The following is a 10,188-nucleotide window of genomic DNA, read 5'->3' as shown; positions in this document are numbered from 1 at the left end:
TGTATTTCAGTTTCTGTTCTCATAGTCTAAACTTACCTTTATGCATTCAATTTTTAATTCATGTTCTATTATTATCAGTTGTAACATTTTATTAGTTAAAAATGAAGAAAAGTCACTTATGAACATATCTAAATTGATATATATATTTGTTGAAAATTTTTTTATCACTTTAAAATTTTGGTGTATTTTGTAAGTATTTAAGAATATTTAATATCAAATGTAATAATTAATTTCTCGTGAATCATTAATGATCTAATTGCAATTTATGTTAAAATATATTTAGTTGCAGATATACTAAAATTCTAAAGTAATAAATTAGAAAAAATTTCATATTTAAGTTAGAGATATTCTATAATTTTAAAGTAAAAAGTTAAAGAAAATAATTATGTGGTCAGTTATCTCCTCTTGTAGTGTCACATTGAAATTTTGCTATATTTATTTTTTTTAATAATAGTTAGTGATAGAATATAATCAAATTGGATTGATCTAGTGGTAGGTTCATTAATCCGCTTAAGTAAGTGTTAGAGGGTTCGAATCTCGTCTTGTGCATGTAGCAATTCATTGGCCAGCGACTCCGATCCGCAATATTAATTAATGAGAGAAAAACTACTGACCACTAATCCCTCATTGCCAGGTATTTATATTTCAATTACTATTTTTAATTGAGTTTCCATTTTTTGAATTTTAGTTTTATAAATAATTATCCATTTGACAAATCAATTTAACATTAATTTTGTTTTTAATCATATTTAATAAATATGAGAGATAGATTTTTTCAATTTTTTTAATTGAAAGATTAAAATGTAATTTTTAACCCTTTAATATTTTTTTTATATTTTTTTAGTCTCACTTATAAAATTAATAATGAGAGATTATATTTTACTCTCTTAAGTGAAAACGAAAAATTAAAAAGATCTATTCCCAAACAAGTTAATGAGAATCCAATATAAAATTCTCAAAAAATGATATTTATACACTAAAATTTGCCACTAAAATCAGCCACCAATATATTTGTGTATAAATATATGTGTGATTTAATTTATTTTAAATGTGTATTTATATTCCAACATGTATTTTATATTAGTGACTGATTTTGGTAACTGATTTTAATATACATGTAGCATTACTCAAAATTATCATATCGGTTTATGTCACTGTAGCATACTTTAAATACCAATTTTCACAATCAAATTTTAAAAAAATAAAAGTTTTTTAAACTTTTTAAAAAGTATAAATAAAAAATTTTAGAACTGAGTCACAAACCAATTTAAAAATTTTACCCTAAACACTAATTTTGTATGCATCAAATTTTTTGCCTCCTCTTTGTCGGAGATCTAACATCTGTTTTTAGATGATGAATCTTTCACACAATTTTTAATCACTAAATTATAATTAATTTTGTATTTGTATCTGATAAGACTCTATCTTTAACTTTTATAATACATTTAATAATTTATTTAATCTAAATATCTAATTGAACATTTAAAAAGAACACTTGTTTAAGAATAAACGAAATATCTTGATATAATTTAGAGTGAATACCTAAATTATTTTTAAAAAATTTCAGATTGAATATTTTAACTTTTATTACCAAATTTTTATTATTATAAAATTTTTTGAATTATTTTCGTCGGATATATTAGTCTTACTATTATTTGAAATAAAACTAACCTGTCTCATAATAATGTTTTTTAAGATTTAATTTTCTTAAAATAAAATTTGCTAGAGATTTATTTATTTAATATATATATATATATATATATATATATATATATATATATATATTAAAAATTTTATTAAAAGTAACTTAAGGATGGATCAATCTGTCTGACAAACTTTAGAATAATAAAAATTTATTAGATAATAAAGTGTATGATTTGAAATTTGATAGGAATTATTTTGAAAAATTAATTACCAATAAAATTATTCATATTAGCAAACAAAATACATGTTAAAAGTGATTGAAACTACATATATATTTATATACAAATACATAATAGTTAATTTAATAATTAATTTTTAGTCTATAAATAATATTTTTGTTCCACAATATATACAAATTTAATTTTGATGTAATGTTCATATAAAGTAATTTTACACATATATCTAATCATGTAATGTCATATTAGTAAAAATAATAACTTTTTATATTAACTATGTGAAATAATCATTAAAAAAATAAATGTGATTCATTAAAATATAGATAAAATATTTTACACACTCAAATTATCAAAATTAAACTCAATATAAAACAAAACAAATGAGAAATCGTCTAAAGAAAAAAAAAAAAAGATTGAGAGCAGTTTGATGTACAAACAACCTGAGTGGTGTTTCAGCCATTGAATTAGCAAGTGAGCCAATATCTCCATCTCATGCATTCCAGATAAACAAACCAATAGCCCCAACTCCATCTCAAGCTTTTCCTGCAAGTTCTGAACCTATAACACCATCTCATGATTTGCCTGAAATTTAGGCAATAACCCCAACTCAATCTCCTTCCCCCGCAAAAGATTGTGCTGGCAAGTGAGCCTATAGTCCCATCTCATGATTTGCATGCAAACAGAGTAATAGCCCCAACCCCATCTCCTGCATTTTTCGCAAATGAACCAATAGCTCCTCATGCTTTCCTTGCAAATGAACCTTCTGCTGATGATGAGTCAGACCCCCAAGTTGATTCAGTGTCTCACATCCGCAGCTTCTACAGTTCCAGAAAGATTAACATTTAAACACGCCAGTCATGTCTGAAAGCGAGCGATAATGTATCTTAGTATCCATTAGTAATAATTTTGAGAGGGAAATATACAATATAAAAAACGGTTTATATACAATATCTTAGTACTCAATGACATTATATCTCTCTGAATACTATAGAGACGGTTCATGTTCTAGCATCTTTCTTGCGTCAAATTAATATGCAACATCAGTGTTAGAACAGAACTTCTTATAGAAGTTATTATGTAGCGGTTATCGCTTTTATCATCTTTCTACTTTGCTTCTTTGCTATTTTTATCTTTTGTTTTTTATTTTTCTGGGTATCTATCTGATCAAGGAAGATTGTTGAGAACCTGCAACTAATAGCAGATTGGCTGGAATTAGTAATTTTATCATTTCAGCACCATTAATTTTTGAAAACAAATAACTAGTAATTTAATTAACAATTTTACCATTACAAACAGTATGAAATGTGTGGGATTAAAAAAAATAATCTAATTTAGGTGAACTTGACATAAGGAGCTGAAAATGTTTTAATTTCCAGTCATATTGTGTTTGCATTGTCATATGACTCCCTTGAGAATTTCATAGAAGTAACAAAGAGTTATAATTACCTCTCACCCTTCCAAACTGAATCTTTGCTTTTTCTATCTGTCTTTGTCAATGTCGGAAGACTATTTTTACTTTTGGGCTGCTGAATGGTCTGTAGAACTATCACATAAAGGAAGTTAATAGAACTAGTATAAAAGGAAAACACTAACATACTCAGGCACTTAAAAAATCATTGCAGATGGTTACAACTTACACGGTTAGGAATCACTTCCTGCAACTTTGCAGGTTAACAGATGCGTAATCTTGAATATTATAATTTCCTCCTTCCTACAAGAATCAGCGCGATTTCTTTCCTTTTTTTCCCCTTAAATTGTTATGAAAAGTTAGCACCTATAGGCTATAGCCATAACTACCACAAATCACATGGTTTGCATCCCCTGTCTCTGTCCGGTTCCTTACATGCTCATCTGCGTAGCTTTACGGTCCATTTTTTCCATTGTCATCTGTCAGTGGCGTGCCAACCATTGAATATGTTAGGCCACAACTGCAACCTCCTTTAGTTAATGTTTTGCTTGTAAGCCAATAAATAGAGAGCCGCAGCCTGCATCAGTTCACATTAGAAGAGTAGCTCTGGGTGATTATGTGAGCCAGCTACTTCAGTGTTTAACACGGTTGCTTCACATCAGAACTCATGAATCCTCTGCCCAAGCTCAAGATACCCCGCCCGAGCGCAAGCCGATGACACTGAAGCCAGCGTCGCAGCATTGGGCTCCAATCCATCCTCAATCATCTCATCAAAAAGCCCCAAAGCCTCATCATAACATTGATTCTGAGCATACCCACAAACCATCGTCGTCCAAAGGCTCAAACTCCTGTCCGGCATTTCATCGAACATAAGGCGCGCACGGGCAAAATCTCCGGAAACAGAGTAACCCCTCACCAAACCACTGGCCACGTGGGAATCAAAGCTCAGCCCGAATTTCAGCACGTGTGTGTGAACCTTGGTACAGTCTGGCAGGGAGGGAATGTTAGAGCAGGCCTTAAGGAGAAAGGGGAAGGTGTGTTTCCCGGGAATAGCGCATAGCTTCCTCGTGGAGACGTAAAGGCAGAGAGAGTAATGGGGATTGGGGCTAGAGGCGTGGGCGCGGATGAGGGTGTTCCACATGAAGGTGTTGGGTGGGTATGGGAGGAAAAGATTCTAGAAGCGAGGGTGAGGTCGGCGAAGGGGGAGAGGGCGGGAGGAGAGGAGGCGGCTGGCGGCGAAGGGGTCTTGGCGGATGCATTGTGGATTTGTTTGAGGTGGTGTATTGTGGTGCATTGGTCGGCGAGGAGAGAGAGACTAGGAGGAGTGGGCGGCGGAAGTGGAATGGTTGAGAAGGTTCGTGGCGGCGGTGGTGAACGCGGTGTTTGAGCGAGAAGTGCAGTTTTGGCGGCACCATTCGAAGAAAGGTTGTTGGTGATCACTGATCAGAGACTCGGAGTTTCCCAAGGTATCCGCCACCGGCGGCAGCAAGGCAAGGTTGTTGCCGATCGGAGCTCGAGTCTATTGCTGACCAATCAGTTGCTTCGTGCACAAGGCGGCATTCAATTCCCCTCACAGAAGGATGAAGTGACCATTCAACAAGCTAAGTGCACTTTCTCTGATTCTTAATTTCTTATCGTACATATATGCATGTTATTTGAGTCAAACCTTTACATTCCGCCAATATCTAGTGGCAAGTGGCAACTTAACAAATGATCGTGAAGACACGCATCCAAATTTAACGAAGGCTGTGACTTGTGAGTGCTCTCTTACCCATTTCAAATCAAGAAACAGAATAGACACCAAAATTAAAATCAAGAAATAGAATACTTATTCTCCTCTAATGACGTACCAAGAATCCTCTCCCTCATTCACATAAAAAAAAAAAAAAAAACACACACACACACACACATCCCAGAAGGCCACTCACCCAGAACCAGAAGGCCAAAACACGAAGCATCTGCCCGCAAAGCACCTTGTGCCACACCTCTCCATCCCCTATCTCCCTTGTCGCTTTTATAATTTTTAAATTATTTTAACTGAATTTTTCCACATTATAGTCAACGTCGAAAATTCTTATTCTAATTCTGAATCCTTTCTTTAACAAACAAAACAAAGGTTTTTTATTTTTAGATAAAGCTCCTTAGAAAACTAAAACAGAAAATAATATAAAAAAGAAAAAAAATTGGGGAAGAGAACTCCACAAAAAATGCATCATATTATTCACAAATGATGAATTACAACCAAACTACACAGAATCAGCTAACTAATTTTTTTTTTCATGATTAAATGCATAATGCTGTTCACATGATGAACTACAATCAAATTACACAAAATCAAATAACTAATTTCAATTTTTTTTATTTACATTTTTGACAATCTAATTAGTTGGCATCGGATACCGACATAAAGGACATAAATGACTAGTCTTGAGCCATTGCACGAGGCATTCTTGATGATATACATGCTTACAAGGCATTGATGAAACTTGTTCTGTATCATCATCATAATCAAATTCAGTTAGACAAATACTGCACCTCTCTGCTAGATGGTAATTATTTTCAAGCTTCACTCTCTCAAGAGACTCAATGGCATTCTTCGATGCAGGAACCATCTTAATATTATTAGGATCTTCCATGGACTCTTCAATGATTAAGTCGGTGATCATGTTGCCGTAGTCATCAACTTCCAATGACAAATTCTGGATATTCAAGTCATCAACGTACAATATAGGATTCTGGATAATAATGTCCAGATACAAACTGAACAAACGAAAATCAGGTCTTTCATAGAGGAATCCGGAAGGACGAGTTTGAATTATGGCTTTCGCGTAGGATATAATATCTGGCATCATGTTATGAATCAAGGCAATTGGTATAATAGCCTCAGGGAAGTGCATTTGCATGTGTGATGAACCGTTTTGAAGGAATTCTTGCGCTTGGATTAGAATTGAGGATTCAAACGAATAAATGGCTCCTAAAACTGGTGGATGTGATTGTGGTTGTTGATGATGAGTCCAGCAAGTTTGATGCGTAACTTGTACCTTGAGAATGAAGTAATCTGTTATTTGATCTCTCATGAGGGTTAGATAATGTTGCAAATCTGCCTCCTCTTCTTGTAACAATGGGGGAGATGACGCTTCCCAAAAGAAAGTAAATGGCGAAGTCATGATGATGAAATTAAGAACTGGTTTGATGCTTCGAGTTTACTAGAAATATTGGAAACTTTCTTTAATAGAAATAAGAATGAAACTGAGAATTAATCCTTGTTGCTTTCTGCTTACTTATATATACAAGGCTTCTAGTAAGATTTGGTTAACGGTAATACTAGAGGCAGTATATTTTTTTGTGATTTGTAATAATTCATTAGGTATCATTTATTGATATGAAATCAGTCACCAAAAATTTATTGATATGAAATTATACATTTTTTAATAATTAAAATGTTAGTTAAACTTTAATAAAAATATTCGCCTTTCATACTTTTTTTTTTTAGTTTCTAGATATTAATTAACTGAATAACTTTTTTAGTTTAATTAGGATAGTAATTTTTTAAAATAATTTTTTATTATCTTCTAACCATTTTTCTTTTCTTGGATTAACATTCATAATTTAAAAATTAAAAACGATTATTTTTATTTTTTTTACTAACTAACTGAAACTAATTATTCGAGATAAGTGAGAAAAAATATAACAATGATTATTTATAAAAAAATCATTTAATATTTATTTTATATATATATTAAAATAATTGCCAATTATTTGAAATAATGTTTTCGTTTTTGGAGTAGTTATAAATAGATTGATTAGACAAAAAAATAAATTAATTTACAAAGATTTTGTGCAAAATTACTATCAAGTAGTTGAATCCTAATTTAATAATAAGATATTTTCCACATCCAAGCAATTTTGGTATCCAAATTCATCCAAGAAATTTTAGGTTACTCGCCTTTTTCGCTTTTCTTCTTTTCTCACGCTTCTTCTCACACTCGTTTACGCATGAAACGTCTTCTTCTTCTTCGCCTTCTTCTTCGCGTTCCTCTTCCTCATTCTCTTCCTTCTTTTTCGCGTTCCTTTTTCGTCACGTATTTTCTCCTTATCGTCATTCTTTTGTTATTGTTGCTGCCGCATTCTTTTGTCTTTTCCTCATTCTCTACCTGGTGAAGAAGTAGTAGATGGTGAGGAAGAAGAGTTTTAAATTGTGTAGAATATAAATGAAACATGTTATTTGTAAGACTCTGAATTTTTAAAAATTAAATAATAAATTATTTACAATTTATTATGTTTAATCAAGATTATATTTTCTGATATTTTACATATAAATCGGGTAATTTCTCAATTATAATTTGAAGTTTTAGTAATTGAAAAATAATGAGAATTTTATGTACTATAATTTGAATATTTAGATGTTGAGCTTTATTTTATAAATAAAGAAAAAATGAATTTAATTATTTCTAATTTTAATTTAATTAGTAGTTATTTGAAGATAATTTATATATTGATGAACAAATGGTACTTTCTTTGAAGATAATTTTATTGGATTAAACTTAGTTTTTAATACTATTTTATACCCTAATTATATTATTAATTATCCTCAAAATGAAACCTTAATTTGCTAAATACTTCCTAAAATCCTAACCCTAACTTTCCCATTCCCTTCAGCCGCCACACCCCTTTTCCTTTCTTCCTAAATCAAACACACAAACACAACACATAGCAGCAGTAAAAAAATTAACAGAAAGAAAGAAAAGAGAGGAGAGGGTGCGAATCAAAAGAGAGGAGAAGGGGGGAGAGCGCGCTGGCGGAGTCACTGCAGCTCGTCACGCCACCGTTGTCGCCGATGATGGAGGAATGAGGAGAGTGTGTCACAGAGAAGGGGGAGCCGTGCGAGTGAGGAGCGTCGCCACCGCCGTCACATCGTGTGCCGGTAGCTTCGTTGCACCTCGTCATCACCATCGCCGTCGAACCTCCGTGGAGTTGTTGCCGTCGCACCGGCGCTGTGAGCTGCTATCGAGCCACAAGCAGGACCCGATGCGGAGAGAGAGAGAGAGAGAACATTGCAAGGAGAGAGAGAAGGCGTTGCGGGGTGGTTTCTATCGCCGCTGCTCTCTACGCCATCGTCGTCTGTGGAGTTCGCCGCCGTCGGAGTCACGAGCTGAGGTGGGGAAGGAGGCCATTTTTCCTATTGTTGCAGTTAGGGGTGGCAAACGGGCCTAAACCCGCTGGGCCGGCCCGCGTAACCCGCCAAAAAAGGCGGGATGGGATGAAAAATCGAGACCGCCAAATAGCAAAAGCCCGTCTAACCCGCACCGCTTAAATCGCGAGGTTTCGCGGGCTTTGGCAGGGCGGGGCGGGCTTCCCCGCTGGGCTAAGTTTTTTTTAGTGAGGGGGTATTTTTGCAATTTTTTGCCAAAACCTAACTTCTCCCAACCTAACTTACAAGAGTATGAAGATAAAAATTGAGTGTTTTGAATTATGTTTATGTTATTTTAGAGACAATATTTATAATTATGTTTTGGATTATGTTTATTTTGCTTTGGAGAGAATATTTATACTTATATTTTGAATGAAAATTTGGTTTATAATTATATTTATTAGATATTTATAATTACAAAGACTTTAATGTTTGTTAATATAAAAAATATAATTTTTTATGCCATTAGAAATTATAAATTTATTAATATGGTTGTGAAATTATATATATTACTTAGTAGTTAATAGTAAAAAAAAAAAAAGAGGAGCTTTAGCGGGCTTAGCCCGCCAGCCCGCCAGCCCGCAGTTAGGCGGGGTGGGTTAGGATTCTAGGACCGCCTCATTAGGCGGGGCGGGGCGGGCCAGCCCGCCAAGGACGAGCTTCTGGCGGGGCGGGGCGGGGCAGGGCGGGCTTCCCCGCTTGCCATCCCTAGTTGCAATCATTGTGCTACTACTGCTATGCTTCGTTTTCTTGTTTTCCTTAATTACTATAAGTCATTTTTGTTTCTGAACCTCCACTGCTACTATGATGCTATCCGTTGATTGAGAAGTTTAAGGGGTTGATGTTTTAGGATTAAGGTGTTGCAACTGTGGACTGTGACGGTTGATGCTCTGAAAGAATCGTTGTTGCTGGGGTGACTGGAATTGCTACTGCTGGTTCTAACGCTGTTGTCGCTGCTGTTGTAAAATCGAAATAAGTGGATTTGCCGCATTTAAATTCTGAAATTTCAACATTGAGGTAGGTGCGCTTTTCTTAAACTCATTTTAATTTTTGAGAATCGTTATAAATCGATATTAATGCAAAATGTATATTTTTTGTGATTTCATAAGACTTATGGAAAGGTTTGTATTGTTTTGGTCGATTGTAATTATTTGTGTGGTTGATTGATTGATTGTTTGATAAGGTTGAATAATTTGGATTATGGATTGATTTTTGATAAACTAGTGGTTGTCGAATTTATTTTCTTCATAATTATAAATGTTTTGATAATGGAAATGAGTTTGAGTTATTGAAAGGGATTTGATACATTGGATTTGGGATTGTTAGTTTATCAAAAGTGATTTTTGGAAAAATTGAACATGGTTTGAGATATTGAAATTGGTTTGGTATTAGAGATTATATAAAGGAGTTTGAGGGATGTCTGAATGGGACCCGAAAAGGGTGGCAGAGTCCGAGTTTTAGATGAGATGCTGTCAAAATTTTATAAAAATTAGAGATTTTGTTTAGACGATTATTTAAAAAGATTTGAATTCAAAGGTTATATGAATTGATTTTGAGTTATTAAGAAAATCAGTATATTTTAAGTTTGATTCATTTAGAAAAGAATGAATTATGTTTTGAATTGGAACTATTGATGAACGGAATGGAAAGAAGGATGATGATGATTGATTTTGAAATATGATTTCTTGAAATAAATTTTAAAATGAGAT

At 33.4% G+C, this 10,188-nt stretch overlaps 1 long non-coding RNA gene across 1 annotated transcript; it reads right to left on the bottom strand.

Moving 5' to 3' along the window:
- Window positions 1–2,170: 2,170 nt before the first annotated feature.
- On the bottom strand, window positions 2,171–5,287 carry LOC140175884 (uncharacterized). Its single transcript, XR_011866832.1, has 3 exons — window positions 3,518–5,287; window positions 3,327–3,423; window positions 2,171–2,741 (listed from the first exon to the last, which is right to left on the bottom strand). It is a non-coding gene; the product is annotated as an uncharacterized lncRNA (long non-coding RNA).
- Between the last annotated feature and the right edge of the window lie 4,901 nt (window positions 5,288–10,188).

This window comes from Arachis hypogaea, chromosome 10 (assembly GCF_003086295.3).
Source record: "Arachis hypogaea cultivar Tifrunner chromosome 10, arahy.Tifrunner.gnm2.J5K5, whole genome shotgun sequence".
NCBI lineage: Eukaryota > Viridiplantae > Streptophyta > Magnoliopsida > Fabales > Fabaceae > Arachis > Arachis hypogaea.
The sequence above is the reverse complement of the archived record's forward strand: the minus strand, read 5'-3'. Positions and strand labels throughout refer to the sequence as shown.